At 38.1% G+C, this 19,330-nt stretch overlaps 1 protein-coding gene across 1 annotated transcript in view; it reads right to left on the reverse strand.

Annotated features, from left to right (window-relative positions):
- Positions 1-19,330, reverse strand: part of adad1 (adenosine deaminase domain containing 1 (testis-specific)) — a 78,742-nt gene that overhangs the window by 37,141 nt on the left and 22,271 nt on the right. The window contains exons 3-4 of the mRNA XM_088430934.1: positions 7,102-7,167; positions 4,113-4,238 (exon numbers count right to left, since the gene is read on the reverse strand). The gene's annotated coding sequence lies outside the window, so the exon portion shown is untranslated. The remainder of the gene's footprint in view (positions 1-4,112; positions 4,239-7,101; positions 7,168-19,330) is intronic.

The raw sequence follows: 19,330 nt of genomic DNA on the forward strand, positions 1-19,330 counted from the left end.
TGATTCGTTTGTGACATTCCATAAATGGGTATGGGCCAATGAATGAGGCCACTCAGTGAAATGTTAAAGTTTTTTTGTTTGTTATTTGTAAATAAACAATTTCAAATCTTGAACAGTTTCTCCGAAAACCTCCATTATGGGAACCTCCATTTTGAGAAAAATTCAACTTTCAAAACTGCCAAAGTAAAAAAAAAAATACACCATTAAATATGTAAATAAAATCGTCATTAATTAATTAAAAGTTTTATTAATTAAATGGGGAATTTATTACATTAATGTTTTGTTAAATGTGCCGTTTGTAAATCGAATATTAATTAATTATCTATGTCATGAATTTTTTCTTGGTTTTGCGTTTCATGGATTTATTTTAATGTATAAGATGGCGCACTAGCAAGTGCTTGAGCGGAGAAATGATTCAATTTATTGTATTATTTGCCCACCGCTTAATCCAAACTGTACCCAATAAAATGAATTTTATATTAACACCTCCCAGATGAGAAAAATGTAAATGATTTAATAAGCGGCGTTGTTTTAATAAAACCAAAAAGGGGGTAACTCAGTTAGTCATGTTGCTGGCTTGTTTTCAAATAAGTCAAAATAAATCTTTTTTTTTTTTTTTTTTTTCGTCCCAGCGTAATTAAAAGGCGGCCTGCAGCCCTGCGGCTGAGCGTCTGTTCGGCAAAGATGAAAAACAGATCCTCGCTAATCAGCAGCCAGAAGCCAGCCGGAGAAAGTGAGGCACCTGAGCGGAATAATGCATTGTGGGTAAACACACTGCCGCCATTTTGAAAGATTAAGCGCGGCCGGCAGATTGACGGATTGTTGATGTCGCCCTCGGTCGGTCTAAACGCGAGTCGGGAATCTCGGTGATGAATTGTGGAATTCTAAAGTCTTGTTGGGTGTGTTGACTCAAGGGGGCGGAGGGGGGAGCCAGGGGGGACGCCCGGAGGCAGCGGGGGTCAAGTTTAGCCACTTTTGGGGCAGATGGTGTTAAGAGTTCAGTCTGTCACTCGGGAAGAATAGACAACTAGAAGGAAAAAGACACTTGATGGCTTTTATTGACTTGTATGCATCTCAATATTGACCTGACTTCCCCCTCAAAATGTCGCCTACGCCCAAAACGCCTCCAGGAGGAGACACTTAAAATATTTCGGTGAGTTCTTACTCATGATAAAAAGCAATTAACATTTTTTTTCCCACCAAAACATGTTTTTTTAAACAACATCTTTAACCTGAGGTTTGTCAATGCAAAAAAAACAAACAAAAGAAATAAACGAACAGAAGACCCCTCCCATTTTTATATCATTTTTTTCATATTGGCACTAAAGCGGAAAAATAAACATACGATGAATATTATGTTTGTGGAATATGACAAAAAAAAACGCAAAATCCACCCACTTTGCCCCCTTCTGTCGACTGAAAACGGCACGACTCAGCTAGCGAAAGTCACATGACCAAACAGCAGGTAGGTGATGAGCGTCTCAAAAGCTCAAGTGTATCTATGAGTAAATTGCTGATTAGGAGCCCGATTTGCATTTCTACGGTTCATCAAATAAACGGCACGTGTTTGACATTCATTTGCTTGTTTGCCGCTTGTCTAACGACGTGATTATTGTCATGTTGATGAAGGCGCTTTGGTCATTAGCATGGCTGATTGTGAAGGGAAGGGTGGAGAAAACAAAACGGCTTCCTGTGAGGACGCCTGGTCGTGACAAAAACTATTAGTCATTTTAGATGAGCGAAGGCGGAGAACTTAACGCAAAAAAAATCTATTTCTTGCGGGGTGATTAACCGAGCCGTGACTTCCCGACAAAATGCTAATTCTATTTCTAGAGTGCTTTAAAATATGATTGACATTTTACGGTTTCAAGATTACCCGGAAACCTTCCGCTAAAGCAGTATTTCTCAAAACGTGGGACGGGCCCCGCCTGGGGAGTGAGAAAAAGACTTGATTGGTATCTTTTTTTTTTTCTTTATTTCAGGCGCTTTAATGCTTTCATTTTTTTTTTCAGTTTTAGACTAACTTGTAGCCCAGGTGCATCAAAGTCATTTTAGCCCATATATAGTCGACACAGTGAGTGGGGGGGCGAGAAAGGTTTTCTGTTGGGGGGGCTTGGCAAAATATAATTGTGCGGCACTGCATTAACTCATTCGGTGCCATGGACGAGGATTCCCGTCTTTTAAAATGGTAAAAACGAGAATAAATAATGAAATTCTGATTTTTTTTATGTAGAAGAGCTAACACTTTTGGCTAACGCTTACCTAATATAAGCCAAATGAGCACTTTAGTGCTAACTGTGACCATTGGATAGCAGTGTTTACATATTTTACAACACAGCTATGACCTTCATCAATTCTAACTGAACAATGGAAGTCAATGTTTCATATGGTAGCACCCATATTTACATAGACAGACACAAAATTCTGTTGGCCTTGAAAGGTGAGTGAAAATTCTAAATATACTGGCTTTGAGGTTTCCTTTTCCAATCACGCTTGGCACTGAAAGAGTTAAGTGTTAGCATTAAGCTAGCCGGGGAATCCTTAAGGCAACGTTGTTTGGTATCTCAGTGGCATTTATGATAGTTTATTGTTGCAAAATGGCGTCAAATTTAACCGGAGGACAACGATGAACTGGAGAACGTGAGTATTTTTTTCTACCTTGGGAAAAAAATGTTTGTCGAGACCCAAAGTGTCCCAGGATTCGGGTTACCCCATACAGACGCCTGGCTGCGCTGTCCTCACGGACGTCCTCTGGCGAATCGCATCTCGTTCCCCTCGAGGGGGACACGAGAGACGTCGGGACGACGTATGAATAATACAGAAGAGGTGCCGTCTTCCATCGTTAAAAGGAAACGTTAAAAGATGTTTGGGATAATCTCGCTAATGTAAAAGCAATCAACGCAAAGTAAAATGTGTGTCTCGTGTTTGTGATGGGGGACGCAATTGCCACCCAGCTGGGTGTAATCTTATTGAAAAATATGGCCTGGTTACGGCCCTGGAGCAGCCGAATTTACCTCCGTAATGAAGCGGCAAAAAAAAAAAAAAAAAAAGTGCATCTTATTGCACAACGATCCTTGCAGGACTCATTATGCGCGGCGCTCTCCTCGCCTTCCACGCGCCTCTCTCCGCAGGTGACCTAAAATTGCTTCGCTGACAACAATTAGGAGCGGTCCAATGACAACATTAGCCGCCGGCAGCCCGCGGGGGTCAAACATCAATTTCTGAAGCTCGCCGTTGGAAACAAATAGGAATGGTGGACAGGTGGCTGCATCCTTTTTTTACTTAGAAAAATTGCCCATTTCTTATATAGATGCAATATATATATATATATATATATATATATATATATATATATATATATATATATATATATATATATATATATATATATATATATTCCTATGTATGTACTCCAGAATTAGAGGAGAGTTTACGTCCAGACCATCGAAATGTAAAAAATCCAAATTAAAAACTGTTAAAACAAGATTTTTCTGAGTCATTTACTTGTCCTGTGACCAAACCTAAAGCAACTAAGATTAAAAAAAAAATTGCTTGAAAATAGTTTTGAATATACTAAATAAGTATAAATAAGATGATTACCTAGTATTAAGGAATATGTAGCAGAAAATCAGAACAAATGGTCCCCTCTCTCTCCCTCTTTCTATATATATATATATATATATATATATATATATATATATATATATATATATATATATATATATATATATATATATTAGTGTCTTCATGGTGCATTGCGATATACAGAGATACAGCAAAGACTTATTACGTATTGCGATACCTATTATGGGCAAGAAAAAAATCTATGGCATTTATATGAATAATATATATATAATATATTAACTTATATTATATTATAATGACTAAAAAAAACCCAGAAGGATTCTATTTATTCATTTTTAGAAGCCACGCATCATTGACATCTATGCACACACATTAACATAATTAACATAATAATAATAATAATAATAATAATAATTAATATATATATATATATATATATATATATATATATATATATATATATATATATATATATATATATATATATATATATATATATATATATATATATATAAAAATCCTTCCACCTGGGGAAGCAGGAAACGGCCTGTCCCAAACGGTCCGAGTCGCAGCGAGGTCTGAAAAGACGGCGAGTGTCCCGCGGGGGAATCTTGGGCATCTTCGGCAGTTGAAAGGCCGGCCGGCCGGCGAGCCTGGAAGAGCGTGAATGATGGCACTTAGTGAGAACGGAGCGTCCACAGCCCATTAAGAGCCGTCCGTCACGCGGCAGATCGGCCCGATTAGCGCAAAGTCAAACGGGCCGTCCTCCCTTCGGGCCCCTATCCGCTCCCCGTGATGCCGGCGGCCGGACCCGGCGAGCGGGGGGGCCCCCGCCGTCCCCATGGGGGCGCTTCCTTCCCCAACGTTTTTGTTTTGGCCGTCTTATCGGGATGGCTCACAGAAGGCAATCTGGAGCGGATCGTGGAGGTGTCGCCGCAGACTAAACGGATGTCTGTACGTGTCCTAAACATGTCATAACAATCCGCCTAAAGTGGCGATATGTAGCACTTTGAAAAGCGACATTTTTCCAGGGGAAGGAGTTTTATTCTGTTTTTTGCTGATTTGGGTCAAGAAGAAACAAAACAAATCACGACAACGACAAAAAAAACGATTGCATGGATCCAAATGAAAACAAACGCAGAGATCCCGAGAATTGGTGAATTTTCTTTTTTTTTAATCAAAAATGAAATAGACAAAGGTGTACCTTCAAATTTGGATTGGATTTGTTGCTATCGTAAATCAACAAAAAACCCAAGCATCCAAATTTGGTCAAATTCATGTTTCTATGCCTAAAAAACCATCTCCAAATTTAGTGATTTTTTTTTTTTTTTGTCCAATACCAAAAGAAACCTCAAAACAGGAATGAGTAATCATCAAGTTTTGTATGTTCAAAATATAATCGTCAAACAATTGTATTCTTTATTTTAGCAAGGAAAGTGAAACTAAAAAGAATATTTTTATATTATATATATATATATATATATATATATATATATATATATATACTGCATATATATATATACTGCATATATATATATATATATATATATATATATATATATATATATACTGCATATATATATATATATATATATATATATATATATATATATATATATATACATACATACTTATAATTTATTTTATAAATTATATAATTTATTTATTTATATATACACTTATAATTTATTTGAACAGTATTGTGTTGTCATTTTCCAATGCATCAAATGGAATTATTTTTACAGTATGTTCCCGTATTTTTGATTATTATATGCTATGTTTATTTTATACATCTAACAGTATACTCATGTATTATGGATTGCAGTACATGACAGTATCTGTATTGGTAATTTTAGTATGTGGCATGCTAATAATATAAAATCTGCAATTTTTGTGTGTGTTTGTACACATCAATATATTTTATGTTTGTGTATTATATAAAGAAATCGAGAAGCTAATTCGCGCCGTATATTCTTTTGTGTTTTTTTCTGTCGTTTTTTTTTGCTTTGATGGCACGCTCAGGGATTATCGGGACGTCAACAAGGCCTTGGCTGAAGAAAGGCCGACGAAGGCTGAAAAGTTGAAAGTGGGCGCGCCCGGACAACGTGGCGACAAAACGCTTTGAGGGGAGCCGGGAGATGCTATCCAGAAGCCCTTCAAAGTTCATTCCATGAGTCAGTGCGTCGATCAGCGCTCCCCAGCGGAAGGGGGGGGGGGGGCTCGCCAAGTTCCCAAGATGTGATTCTCAGGCCTCCGACAATGGCGGATGGGAATGCGTCAATCCAAGCAAGGGGCGCCCGACGAGCACAGACACGTCCGCCGCAAAGCCGCGATGGTGTCCATGGTTTTTACCAGTCGGCCCTTTCTGCCATGCTAGGAATGCGTAGCACCAAATTCCAAGATACTGTTTGCAGGACTGATGTTTTGCTTTGCTTTATGGATAAAATGAAGCAGATTTTGCAGGCACTGAGATGTGTGTAGTGGGTTTTCTGATTCTTATTATTTTTTCAATATGTTTGTTAGATGGATGAAAAAAATACACATGCATCATTGTTGACGTTTTTCAAATGAAATAAATGTGTTTGGAGATACTTGCATTTTGTATTTGTTATTTGCGAAAAAAAAATGTTTAGTGGAAACAATGATGTCAACAAATCAACTAATTTCCAATTTTTTTCTAATTTTTAATCGTTTCAGTGGTTTTAGCAGCAAATTAATGAAAATGATTTCTCTTGTACAATGGATAACTTCTAAAAACTCACTTTTGCGCTTGCTAATCACAAGCTGAGCTTTGATTGGTCGTCAGCATGTGATGTCATTTTTAATGGACAGCAAGTGGCAAAACGTGGTTTTGAAATTATTCATTATACGCGAAAAACTATTTAGTGTCCAAATGAATTCGAGACAATATAAAAAATATTTAATGCAGAAAATGGCTAAATATAATGTGCCTTTTTTCTGTGTTATCAAATGAAAGATCCATAATTTTGGATGACGTCAAATTTGAATGATGCTTTTTGTTTATTTTTAAGGCAAAAAACTGGGGTTACGTGCTTTTTGTTTTTTGGGTCGGGGGGTGGTTAAATCATATTCTTTGTGATTGTTTTTATGAAAAAAGTTATAATTAGTTTTTATTATGTAATTGTTTACAGTATTTATTGGAAGAAAATATGTGTTTTTGTTTGTTTTTTTACGGTAAAGATGTTAAAGCTGCACTCATTTGAGACAAAATTGGGATCAACGTTTTTTGTTTGTTTAAATTTACATGATCGCGCATCAACATTGGCGGCGCCGCTATAAAAAACACGAAACGGACGTAGTGTGCTTGACTTTTTTAATCCCCCTGAATAATTTCCGTAAATATTACTTGCACTTTTTGCGAGTAATTTAGCCAGCACTTGCGCGACACCTGCTTTGTCGCTATTAATCCCGCCACATAAATTCACTTTATTTTCTTTTTTTAAGTGCCCTCTCCTGTTTCCGGACCATCGGCGGCGGGGACTTTGATGCCCTTACCTCCTGTCGGGAGCCGTCGGTCATCCTAATCCCGAGCCTGACACTTTTACGGCGGGACGGTCCGACCTGGAAGAAAACAAAGGTTACGTTAGCCCAACGTGTGCCGGGTCGCCTTTCACACGGACAACAGCAAGTCCCGACCGGCAACTTTATCTACCGGGCTTTTTTTTTTTTTTGCAAATGGCGGCCAGCTGACAGAGCGGAGAGGCCTGGCCGCCCGTTTGTCGCGTTTTGCCACTCAGGTCTCATCAGCGGCAAACGGGTTGACCTTTTTGCTTTGTAACCCGAGAGGCAGACAGGCAAAGAGCGAGCCAGCGCCGCCGTCGGAATTTGGAAAAACTTTCATCCGGCCCAGTCAAAACCTTTCAAACGGCTCCATGTCTTCGTCACGTCGCACTTCGCCGCCCAGAAAGGTAAACAAAAGCGGAGGGGGAAAGAAAATAAGGGAAGTCGGGAAGACTTCATTACCAGGCGAGCGTACTGGCGAGAATTTCACGGCAATCGAGAGTGGACGTACTTAAATATAAACACCAAGACTAAATTACAGTGGACCCCCGCCACACGAAATTAATCTTCTCCGGGGTTGGGATCGTAAGGCGAGATCGTGGGATGGCGAGCAATAGAAACTTATGCTAATTAGCTCATGTGTAAAAAAAAACAAAACAAAAAAAAAAAAAAAACACCAAAATTATATATACATTTTCAAAATTGGTAACAGTGCTACTTGTATATAATATACATGTATACAATGAAGTAAAATTTGAAAAATATATAAAGGAAAAAGGAAATCTTGGGACCCAATGCAAAACAATTCAAGTTGGAATTGAGAACTAAAACGCACAATAAATACGATAGCACTCACACAAGATCAAATCTTTAGCATCTTAGTGACACTACGACGCCGACCAATAGCATACCAGCATCTTAGTGACGCCGCCCAATAGCAGACCAGCATCTTAGGGACCTCGACCAATAGCGGACCAGCATTTTAGTGACTTATGGGGTGATGCAGGTAGTGATGTATGAGCGCAAACTAACCGCCAAGTTTGAATTTTGTCATCGTTGCCGATGCCGTAAAGCGGGAAAAATGCCGTGAAGAGGGACTCTGTATTTTAATTCTTTCATTTTCAGTTTTCGTCAGTCATTTCAATAAATAAATAAGTTAGACTTGAGAACAAATATTTGAATGCTTTTGTTGATTTGACTATTGAAATTAAAGCACATTTTTTTTGGATATCCCGCATTTTTTCTCTTGAGGTGGATGATCCAAACACTCCGCCCACCTCCTCCTGGTCCGGACCTTTTGTCCGTTTTCCGACGCTTTTGTGGCCCTAAAATGAAAACCTTTGCCCATCCCTGCATTAAAAGCTAAAGCCATGAAAAAAAATCCGATTTTTTTTTTTGTACGCGTTCTCCTGCGTGTGAGGTTTCGCCGTTTCTTTGAGCGCCGCGCCACGCCGTTGATGAGCGTGACATTTGTGAGCGGACGGGAGCGGAAGTGGATTCGATCAGCGTGTTTAATAACAGCGGCAGAAATGAAAAGATCCTGAAGGTAGCTCGGCCTCCTCAAACGGCTATCTGGAGGAAGAAACAAGATTGCGCTGTCATTTATGGCGGGCCGGCGGCCGAAGAGGAGCTCTCGGAAGCTAACGAGTAGGAAATAAAGGAATTTCTCCTCTTAATCTTTCGGCGGCTGCGGGCGCAAGGACGGCAAAGTCCAAGCGGGACGGCGCGGTCACTCTTTGGATAACTTCATTAGTCGCGGCCGACGCAATCAGACGTTGCCCTCTGGGAGGCGGCCAGAAAGCGAGGAGCGCCTCCCTTTTGTAATTAAGAGAACCCCGACCGACGTTTCGCCCCGGAGTGGAACGTCTGGAAACAAATAAAAGCCTAATGAAGAAATGATTGCGCTCGTCCAGCCCGAGTAAAGAAGGAAGGCGCTAACGAGTTCCGCCCAGTAAAACGCCGGTTTTAGTCGCCCTCCAAGACAGGGTAGCACATACAAAAACAATCGGGCACTATTTTGCAATCTCGCGGACTTCTCCTGAAACAGTGGTACTTCTATTGAGGAAATTTGTTCCGGAAGTAATTTCCTAACATGAATTTTTCATAAGTACAGCCGCTTTTTACATGTAAATAGCCTAAACCGTTACAAGCCCCCCCCCCCCCAAAATGCTCCTAAACCCTTTAAATGAAGATAATTAAATGATACAAATGCATCAAAAATGATAACAAATATAACATCAGTGCAGAATAATTAAAGTATATCATGTCTCCTAAAACCTTTAAATTAATCCTATTAATTGTAGCAGTTGACAATATGTAGGCAGTTCTTTTGTTTGCCTTATGATGGCGCTGGTGATGAGTTCAAAGAGAAACACCTTTTTAGGACATTTAATTTGTATGTTTTTATCTTACATTTCCAGTGATCCAGGAATCATTTACAAGTCCACAGGAGCAATAATATTACATATTACATTTCGAATTATTTTGAGCATGTAAGTTGACTTGAGTTTAGATTGGAGTCATGCAAACTGCTTCCCGTGTGATGTCATTGCTAAAGTGCTAACGACGCGCTAACAACGTGCGACAGCCCAAATGTTACCTACGTGTTTTAATGTACAATGTTAGTGGTAGCTAATGTGTTTGTGGGAGATCCAGCATATGAATAAATTATAAAAATGCATCACAAAATTCAACAAATACGGTAGACATTGTGATAACGTATTACATTACAGTCATGTTACAGTCGCTGGTGTCTCGTGTTTCATATGCCAACAATATCACCTTTCCTATCATGAATTTTCTCTCGTTACCAGAGACAATATTTTCCCGCCGAAGCGTTTCGTAAGCTGAATTTTTTCGTAAGTAGAGGCACCACTGTGCTAGAGTCTGAAATGGTTCAAATCTTAAATCTTTTGTGTTTTTTTTGTCCACTTGATCTTTATGTCAAAGGCATTTCACATCAAAGAAAAAGCATTGAAAGAATATTCTAAGGAGCTGAAATTTCACCTTAAAGTTTGGCTGAAATAAAGAAGCGAATGCCTGTCGCTAAAATAATCAGTTGAACATATTGAAATATTTATTTACATTATATTTTTATTCATATTATATTTATAAATATTTATTTATTATGAAAATAAAGTCTTATAGTTTCTTATAGAAAATAAAATCTTCTAGTTGGTGGCTCATTTCCAAATCTTTGATTTTTAAAATGACAAATTCCTCTAATTCTATTTATTGACCAATCCTACATCAATACTCGCATCAATACTAGCATTACGTAATTTATAAAACTATTGCTACAGCAATTCTGAACATATTCGATTTTTGAACACCCCCAAAAGTTGTAAAAGCGGACCGCTGCTAAAGAGGATGTTAAAAAAAAGATGCGGTAAGACAATTTCTCTGCCAGTTGCTTGATGGAGTAAAGCAAGCAGAGCACATAAACACCTCCGGCGCTCTCTCCGACAACGAAGGTTACGGATGCCCGTCGGTGGGAAATCGTGCGGCGAAAAGGCCCTAAATCTCATCCGCAATTGATTACGGGCATCTGACTGGCTGTACATTAATTCAGTTTGGGCCCATTAAAAGAAGAATGCTCGGCCTCACAAATGGCAAACGATGACTGTCAACGGCGTGATGAATGGCGGCTTATTATATTCCCCCTCATTATGATTAATAACATAGGAAGGGATGCTCCATTCTTGTCAGGGTGGAAAATGTAATTAGCCGCCTTGGCCGGCGCTGCAGCCAGGCCTCCTCTCGGCCCGCGTACAAAAACGCACACACACACAACTCGGATCTCACGCCATTCACCTTCCCGCTTCCTGTTGCGCTCTTTGTGCTCCTGCGTGGATGTTGGCAGTGTTTCGTTTTTTTGTTGTTGTTTCCAGTGTAAAGTTAGAGATGTCAAAATAAGAGATTGACATCAAGTAATTGCAATCATAGTTTTAAATCTTGAACTTTATTCTTGCATCGAGAGGAAGCAGCTTCGGTTTAACCTACCAAATAAATACAAAGCACACATGGCTAACGCTAGCAACAAAGATGCTAATGTAGCAAATCAGAGCAAAGTTTTTTTTTTCCAGACTTCAAAAATACACCGTGCTTGAGAAAGTCTGCAATGCACAGCATAGAATAGATAAAGCTTAAATTTAGCCTGCCGCATAAATGCAAAGCATGCACAGTTAATGCTAGAAACAAAAATGTTAACGTAACAAGTCGGAGAAAGTTGTTTTGCCGGACTTAACTCAAGAATACTGTAAACTGTGTTTGAGCAAGTGTGCAACGGACAACATTGACAATGCTTGATTTTATTTCCATTTTCAAAATGGTTGACGGCTACCACAAGAAAAGAGCGCTATTCCATATGAATCATCTCTAACAAGTTTCATAGGGGTTAAGTAGCTTAAGTTTAGCCTACCACATAAATGCAAAGCACCAACATCCGACACTAGCATTAAAGATGCTAACTTAGTGAGCCATGGCAAAATTCTTTGCCAGATTAAACTCAAAAACACGCTGTACAAGTCTGCAACGGACACGTTTTATTTATTTTATATATATATATATATATATATATATATATATATATATATATATATATATATATATATATATATATATATAAATATATATATATATATATATGTATGTGTGTGAGTATAAATAAAACGTCAAAACGTAGTATTATCATAAATGGGTGATGTGCACAGTATGGTGTAAGCAAGAGAGAGTGGGTGGGGGGTTGGGGATGGGGGTTGTCGGGGACAACGGCGGGGCATTCTCATGATTGCACCTGCAATCAGCACCTGCGAGACCGTTCTTGCGCTAAACATCAATTAATGCGCAAATATCCTCGCGCGCTCCTGGCGGACTCACTACAGCCACATTATGATTATTAAATTATTAAATTATGAGCTAGACGTGCTGATGGAACGCAAAGCAATTTAGCCGTCATCATTTTTTTTTTTTAAACGACAAAACGGTGGTCTGGTACGACTGATTATCGGTGATGATAATCTGCTTTAAAATAAAGTGGCGTTGCTCTTAATTGTTTTGGACTTTTACTGTTACGTTGTTTTAATAAACCATATGTCAAATGTATTGAGCGGTACTGTAAACATGGCAGAGCGAAAGCACATTTCGCTATGTCGCGTTTCGACGTTTGACTAATTCGCACTGTTCGTTTTGTTTGTTTTGTCGTTTTTACTTTGTTTTATTAAACCAAGTGTGAATGTGTTATTATAACATGGCAGATATAAATAAACAACATTTTTTTGTGGGACTGAAACCCTTCACATTGCTCAGCTCATTGTTTTTACCATTATTTTGTTTTAATCAATTATGTTGCCAATATATTACAAAAATAAACCAGCAATTAAAATATGTTTTGTCATGTTTTTTACATTTGACTGATCAACAAGCATCAGCTCATCTCATTTTATGTCAGTTACTTTGTTCTAATAAACCAACTATGGAATGGATCCATCATGTAATATAAATACAGCTCACATACCATAAACCACCAATAAGAATATGATATGTGTTTGTTTTTTTTTCAACATGGCTGCCCATCCAGCATCAGCTGATTTCATTTTGTCTGTTCTGCTAATGTAGTTTTTGTGGTACTTTAATGCAGTAAACCTAGTACTGAATTACCATATTTCTCAGACTATAAACTAGCTTTTTTCTTATGATTTGAGCCCAGCGGCTTATAGTCCAATGTTGCTTATCTGTGACCATAAATATATATATATATATATATATATATATATATATATATATATATATATATATATATATTTCTCAGACTATAAGCTGTAGCTTTTTTCTCATGATTTGAGCCCTGCGGCTTATAGTCCAATGTTGCTTATAAGTGACCATATAAATATATATATATATATATATATATATATATATATATATATATATATATATATATATATATATATAAACATTGTTTTTGCTGCGGTTTATATGTCAGTGCATCTTATAGATAGTAAAATACGATAATCAGCTACAAAGCCAATGAGATTTTCTGCCACTATATTCATTTTGGGGTACGTTCTTTGCCCGCGTAGCTCTGCTTTCGCTACGCGTCGGCGGACGGCGAACGCAAACAAGCAATCAATTGTCGGATGCCCAGCTTGGGGCCTCCTAATCGAGCGCATTCATCTGACGACGCGGCGCGAGCACCGGCGATACTTTAATTTGCGAGACATTACGTTGAGTTAGCGCCTAGCGCCTCGGAATTGCTCCACCTGGGGGGAGGAGGGGGAAGTGCGGGGGGAGAGTGGAACACATTTGGCAGTGTTGTTAAAAAACAAAAAAAAAAAACATGTTGTGTTGTGTATCGGGACCGCCGCCATGTAAATGATCCCACCCGCTGCAGCTTTAATGGGCTGCCCAATGGATTTATGTGGGAATAGCCGGCGAGGAATATTGCATTGTATCATGGCGTAATTAGGGGGAGACTTCGCCGTTTGTCCTTCGACCGCTGGCTCTGATTGGATGAAAGGGGTGGGGGGAGTGAAGGGGTTGGGGGCTTAGTGTCTCTCTAATAATGATGCACCCTCAGGCCTAATGTGCTCGCTCTCTTCTCCACTTCCTCGCTCTGCTTTTTATTCCTCCTCCTGATGATAATAATAAAGGGTTCATGGAAGGGGGGGGGGGGGGTCCTCATTTTTGCATATTAACTTCACGTTCTTGACAGTTTATTGGTATTTTTTTAATGTTTTGGAATGAATTTGTGTTTTATTCAGGTTTTTTTTTCCCTTTTACTTCCCTTCTTCACTTTCATCCCACCCCTTTTTCATGACAGCCAATCAGCTTTAATTTCTCTCTAATCTTTTGTGTGTCAGCCAATTATGCACTGGTTGTCCTCGTTTACATTTTCATACCACTTCCAAAACAATACTTCTTTCTGTATATATATATATATATATATATATATATATATATATATATATATATATATATATATATATATATATATATGTGTGTGTGTGTGACAAAAAATACAAAATATAAGACAAAAAAATACTAATATTAGCAAAGATTTCAATTAATTTCACGAATTGTGTGGAAAATTGGAATTGGAACATCTTTCTTTTAATGAATCAAGTCTTGTTTGGGGGGGGGGGTGCGTTCAATTCAAGAGTTGAGTGCTAGTGATCTGAAAAAAATGGTATGAACAGCCCTGTAATATATTTACAAATCACATAAAAATAATTGAATATGAATTGGATGTCATTTTCCCTTCTTGAAAACTATCACTTGCCACATTTTATTCACGTGCAATCATATCAGCGAATTGCACATGGAAAACGAGACGGCGATTTCGCTTATTTTTAACGAACACAAATATTTCAATTAAATAAAGAGCAATCAAACAAAACGTTGATAAAAATGATTGCACGACGTGAGGGCAGTGACGTGCAGATGAATCACACATGCAAGAATAAACAGTAATTAAAAATACATTACGACGAACGTCACTCGACGTGTTTATGACTACGGATTGGAGATTGATCGTTCAAACCGTGAACCACGTGACATCACGCTTACGCTCGTAAAAAGACTTCCACTTGATGCGGACAGACGCCTCCCCCCCTCCCCTCCCCACTTCCTCTCCAGTCTCGCCCCGGGCCAGCCTGCTGCTCGCTGCCGGGGTTGGGCACCGCAAAGTGGGCTGCGCGGTGGCCCCTTCCACGCCGGCGGAGGAAATTCAATTAGCGCTTTTGTAAACAAGACAAAAGCCAATGATACGGCCAATTACGCTGGGCGGCGCGCATGCGCAGTCGCCCCCCACTTCGCCAGCACTGAAGGGACCTTGTTCGCCGTCGCAAACGCTTCCTAATAAACACCGTCCTTATTAAGAACGACTTTTTTATGACTAATACTAGTCCGCAATGATACCTGTAATATGTACTCCCCCTCCCCTAAGCGACCGTTAAAGGGGCCGAGATGAAAACGGCGAGGCGAGTAAATGAAAGCTCTTTTATCCGACTAAATGACGTTCACGCAAACGCCTCACAGCGGTGGCTGTAATTCACTTGAAGCTGCAGCAACTTACTCAATAAAAAGAAGCGCGCCCGTGCCAGATCGATACGCACTTCGAGATTAAGAAAAAGAGGAGCGAGAATGAAGAGAAAGAAAGGAAATAAAGATGTGAGTCGCTTCATTTGGACGCGTTTCAGACTGCCAATAAATGAGAATTAAAGAGGGGGAAAAGGCGTGCGTTTGAATGCAAACATTAAACGCAATACATTATTTTTTTTCAGTGATAAAACTGTCAGTTTTGCTTTGAGTTTGTAAGTGATAACATTAAAATGATAGGTGGGCTCAGCGCACATTTTTCAAATGTTGTCTGTGCAATAATTAAGAAAAAATGATGAATAAAAACATCTTTACAGTGCAATTAAAAATGAAAACAAACATTGTCTTCATCGTAACAATAAAATACGCCGCAATAACAATTCCTAGATTGCCTTGAGCCCATCAGTGTCATTATTGACTTTGAAAATGATTATAACAACATTATTAATCAATGACCTGTTTGCCAATAACAATATTAGCAAAACAAATACACCAGCATGTAGCCTTGAGCTTGTCAGCATAACAAAACGATCCCCGTAATAATAAAAATATGAACATTAATAATGACGCCGCTGAACCAAATGACCTGCTTGCCTTCAGCTTCAGCGCGAGCAGCAATATGACGTCCATCAATCGTCCCCCCCCCCCCCCCCCCCCCCCCCTCCCCAGCCCCCCCTTGCCTCATCCACTCTGGCCACGCAGCTTCGAGTTGTCTGCCTCGGGCAGGAGGCGCCAGGTTTTCCCCCGGGGGCGTTGAGGACCCCGCAAATGCACCCTAATGTAATACAACTCTCAACTTACAAGCAACAAAAAAAAGTATATATATATATATATATATATATATATATATATATATATATATATATATATATATATATATATATATATATATATATATATATATAAATAAAACGGCAGAGAGAGAGAAATAAATATATAAATATATACGTGTGTGTGTGTGTGTGTGTGTGTGTGTGTGTGTGTGTGTGTGTATGGCACTTAAGTGTGATAGCTTTGATCATTTTGCATCTGTCACTTTAAATGCACCACTGCTCTCCTCCTGTGAGATGGGCAGCTTAGTAGCTGACATTCACACACACACACACATACACACACACACACACACACACACACACACATCCTCTCACAAACACACACGCATACATACTCACTCAAATATTTGACTTTAAGTTCACAATTGGACGTTTTCCAATATGCTGAATTTGGGCTATAGTAAAAAGCAACAATAAGACAAAATTCTCTTCAAAAGAATATCTAAAAAATATATTAAAATACAGAATATGAAAAATGATCTAATATTGTACTGTATTTTGTAAATACCAAGATATTTAAAAAGGTCAACTATAATTTCAAAACCAAAAAGTAGAAACGCTTATAATGAATATGCTTTGAGTATAGATTATTACGGTAGTTCTTTTTTAATAAGAAAAATCTATACTTTTCAATAAATAAATAAAGCTTACAATCAATTTAAAGAAAAAAATATTAAAATAATCTATATTTATTTTAGCAACACAATAAAATAATATATATTTAATTAGTAAAATAGTAAGCAAAAATGAAACATAAATAATTGAAAATATTTAACATATACAGTACTTTTTAGGGGAAAGTTCTTTTATAAAAAAAATACCTCAAGTGAGGGAAAACTTCAAGGATTCACGCACAGCTATATAGATTACTCTCTCTACATTGTACATTCTTTTTTGATCAAATTATTTTAAAGATACCGTTTAAATATACCATTTAAACGTGAAAATGATTCAGTCATATTTTTTCGTCGATTTTTAAAACACGTTATTTGATTACACTCGTTAATAACAAATAATAAAGGGAGAGTTTCATTTTACATGAGTCCACCTGATTTTCTTCTTTTTGTTTTCCACACAATGACACAGATCTTCGACCCGATATCAAATGCAATTTGTTTGCGTTCCAAAGAAAAATATGGACTTGCTCATCGCCTGCACCCTCCAGTTCTTTTATTGTCATCAAACTGTGACCAATTCCTTTTTGTCCTTTTTTCACCCTGCATGGTGGCGAGCCCTTTTGCTGATGAACTTTATTAGGCGCACGAACTGCATCGCCTGCAGGCAACATTCATCACACACACACACAAAACACGGGTGTGGGCGTGTGTTTGTGTGTGCGGTGAGTGTGTATCTTAATTGGTGTTTTTTTTTTTTTTGCCTTTTTTTTAATAATGGCGTCAGAACTTTTTTTTAACCCAGCTAAATCACAATACATGGTCGAATTAGATTATATTTCTAACACCTTATCAAAAAAAAATGTTTTCACAAATTAATAAATTCCATTTCGTGTTGTCTGGGGTAGAAAAAAACCCCACACAAATAGTTTTGATTTGTTCAGATAAAAAGAATTTAAAACATACTTTATATTATTTAGAAAACAAATATAACTTTATTTTTATTTTTGTTTTAAAAATATTTGACTCGATATACATACATATTTTTAGTTGATCAAAAATAAGCTAAAAAAATACAAATTTTTTCCCTTTCGTCTAAACAAAGTAGTTTTCTTCGCAAAATAAACTTCGATATTCCGTATAGCTTGTGGCTAAAAAGCAAAATATTCATTTGGATCAAAGAGATACATAATATGCCATATTGCTTTTGATTAAACAAATGCTTTTATTCCTTATAAAATGTGGCTAAAATGATTGTTTTTGAATATGGGGGCAACGAAAAAAAACAACTAAAAACAAAATGCACACAATATATTTATCATTAATTACTTGCTTCAACAAGGTCAAATTCATCTCCCATAAGTCAATTTTTGCGTTTGGTGACCCTTTGAATTGGAGGCAATTACGGAACAAAATGGCCAAAAATTCCTACGTTAAAGCCACATCTGGAATATTTTGTGTCTTAGTGCAAGTTATAAATTGGAGAGGAAAAATAAACATTGTGAGCCTTGCAGTCATGACGACCTTTAAGGGAAAAATACAACCTCCCCCAGTAAAAGTCTCAATTTGAAAGACATCTCAAGTGCACCTTTTAATATGCTCTGTGTGTGTGTGATTTTTAATTAGGAAACTCACATTGTGTGCTATTACAGGTCGAGTATGAAGACTCCCTGCAGTGCGCACATCAGCGCAAGTCTTAATTATAAATATACATCATATAGGCTATACGGTTACACGTGACAATTAAAATATGCATTTTGCACATTTGGCGTGGAAAATAATCCATGATTTGATTCATCGCGTATATGCAAGCGGAAATAAATCAGACAAATGGCGCGTGACGTCACCTGGCCTTCAATGAGATTGTTTGTCACGCGCGGGCTCAAACGCACGTTTACGTTGGCATTGAATTCATTTGCGGCGTGTAAAAAAAAAAAAAAAGGCCATCCTCCTCGTCGTCATCATCATCATCATCGTCATACCGATCATAACAATAAGCATGGCAGCCACCAGCGTTATGGATACGCTCCGTGCGCGCAGCATGCACACAATTGATTTTTATGCTTCCCCTGCAGCCACCTCTTGCAGCGGAGACATATCTCCATTCGCGCCCAAAGTGAAATAAGTGCGTAATAAAACGCTGATATATTAAATTTGTTTTTCTTTTTTCATCCCCTCGCCCTCCCTCCTCCCGCTGCTGCCTCACAGCGCGTGTCGTGCTTTTATTATCGCTCATTTCTCATGTTTATTGAATTGAGGCCTGCGCAAGGAGCTCAAGCTATCTATCCATCTATGGAGCTAGCTAGCTATAGCTAGCTTTCGTCAGTGACAAGCTAAACTATCAATTTCCACGCCCAAAATGACGTCACGACACGCAAATAATTGAAATAAAATATTCAATTAAGTGATATTCACGAGTGTTCCTGTTTTGGACTTGAAACCTATGTTTCAAAATACAAGTAATATAAAATAAATTATTTTCACTTTCTATCAAGAAAGCTAGCTACCGAAGACTAGCTATGGCTAGCTTCTGTCAGTGACAAGCTAAACTTCCAATCCCCCCCCCCCCCCCGCCTGTGATGACGTCACAGTACATGTAAATGCAAATTAAAGAATTATTATTACAATACAATATTATTCGTGGTTGATTCTGTTTGGATGTTTGTAGACTTAAAACAA

The sequence above is a fragment of the Hippichthys cyanospilos genome, chromosome 13, assembly GCF_059441005.1.
Source record: "Hippichthys cyanospilos isolate Australia breed blue-spotted pipefish chromosome 13, RoL_Hcya_1.0, whole genome shotgun sequence".
Taxonomy (NCBI): domain Eukaryota; kingdom Metazoa; phylum Chordata; class Actinopteri; order Syngnathiformes; family Syngnathidae; genus Hippichthys; species Hippichthys cyanospilos.